Genomic DNA, 1896 nt, shown 5'->3' on the forward strand with positions numbered 1-1896 from the left:
TACCCAGATCAACCCTCACCTTCTCAGATGGGCCTCCCACTTGCCTACCCTCGTCCCTGTGTCCATCTACCTGCCTAGATCTGCCCTCCCTTCCTCAGCTCCCACCCTCACTCCCCGACCCTGCACTGCCCCCCCCAGATCCCCCTCCTCACCCTCTTCCCTCCTCCCATCCACCTCAGACCCAGGCCTCCCACTCCTCGGGTTCTATCCCCCATCCTCACCTCTATAAACACCCCCTGCTGATTCCTGCCCTTCTCCCCCCTCCTCCAGTTTGTGGATTTTGTGTCCTGCTTCCTCAGGACTTGCTCGGGGCTGCTCTCAGTGCTCCCAATCTCTTATCCCAGGACCTCTCTCTCGGTCCCCAGCACACCTGCCCCTCAGCCCACCCTCTCGCACTGGGCTCAACGCCCACCCCCGCACCAGGGTTCCAGTGTGGGCTCCTTGTGGGCAGCACCTGCCCTCTCCCTTCTCCTCCCGTCCTGGCATCCTCAGAGGTGGTGTCCCCAGCCATGGCGCCTGCCCCTCTCCAGGATCCGGGGTGAGCTTGCGCACAGGACACGTGGACCTCCACAGGCAGTTTCCTCAAGGCCTCCACTCAGCCTGGGAGGGTCTCAGGTCACAGCCCCACCCTCCCTGAGCCCCGCTGGAGCCGGGGCCCTCAGGGGACAGTTTTGTCCCCTGAATACCGTGTCCCCCACTCAGCCAAGTTCTAAGCATGCTCGTCCTCGCGGTCAGCCTCCTGATTGCAGGGGTCATGGAGATGGAGCTGGGCCACCTGGCCACGCCCCCTTTCCACCACCGCCCCCCATCTGTCCCCTGGGAGCCATCTCAATGGCTGCTGGGGTCACCACCTGCTGCCACACCCCTCCACCTCCCATGCCTGGTGCTGAACACCAACGTCTGTGCTTCTGCCATAGTGGTGCCTCTCCTAGTCTCTCTGGGTGATGGACAGAGAGATGACGAGCCAGATGGGTGGACAGACTGAGGATCCCAGGTGGCCCCTCTTCTATCTCTGTGCATCAGCTCTGCCCTGCTGACCCAGCCCTGCTCAGGGGTCGGGAGGGAGGCTGACCCTCCATGCCAGCTCACAGGGAGAGAGTCCCTCGCTCATTGTCCTGAGACGTGAAAGGAGCTCACAAGCCAAGGCGGCCTTCGGAGCCACGGGCTCCAGCGCAGGCCACGGCGGGGAGGCTCTCCATGGCGCGGGCCACAGCGGGGAGGCTCTCCATGGGCGCGGGCCACGGCGGGGAGGCTCCGCATGGCGCGGGCCACGGGCGGGAGGCTCTCCATGGGCGCGGGCCACGGCGGGGAGGCTCCGCATGGGCGCGGGCCATGGCGGGGAGGCTCCGCATGGTGCGGGAACCTGGCCTGGTGAGATTGCTGGGCGCACATCCTCTTCCTCCTCTCTCAGCAGCTGCCCCGACCTCTGGGGCCACAGCACATAAGAGCCCCGAGAGCAGCTTGCCCAGTCATCAAAGCAAATGGTGTCCTCGATGTTCCCAATGAAATCATGGGGTCCCGAGGCTTGTGGGAGGAAGTGTGTTAGGAAAGATGGTGCTGGGTTCATCACCCTTTCAAGCACCTGGGGCACAGCCACGGCTTCAAACCCAGAGTCAGGAACAGGAGGTGAGGCCGAGCCCCTGGCTGAGCCTCTCCTTCCGCCAGGCCCTGGGCTGGGCCCCAGGCCATTCTGTCTCCCTGCTCTGGGCCCAGCCTTTCCTCCCTGGGGTTGAGCAGACGGCAGGGGCCCATCCCAGCATTCCAGCCCTCAGCAGGGTCCCCACACTCACCCCTCACACCTCATTTTCCATGGGTTCCTACGGAAGGGCCTACGCAAGGCCCAGGCTGCGGCTCTGTGCACATCCACTTGCACAGACGGGAAGGGGGCGGGGGGGG

This window comes from Dipodomys ordii, unplaced genomic scaffold (assembly GCF_000151885.1).
Source record: "Dipodomys ordii isolate 6190 unplaced genomic scaffold, Dord_2.0 Scaffold58, whole genome shotgun sequence".
NCBI lineage: Eukaryota > Metazoa > Chordata > Mammalia > Rodentia > Heteromyidae > Dipodomys > Dipodomys ordii.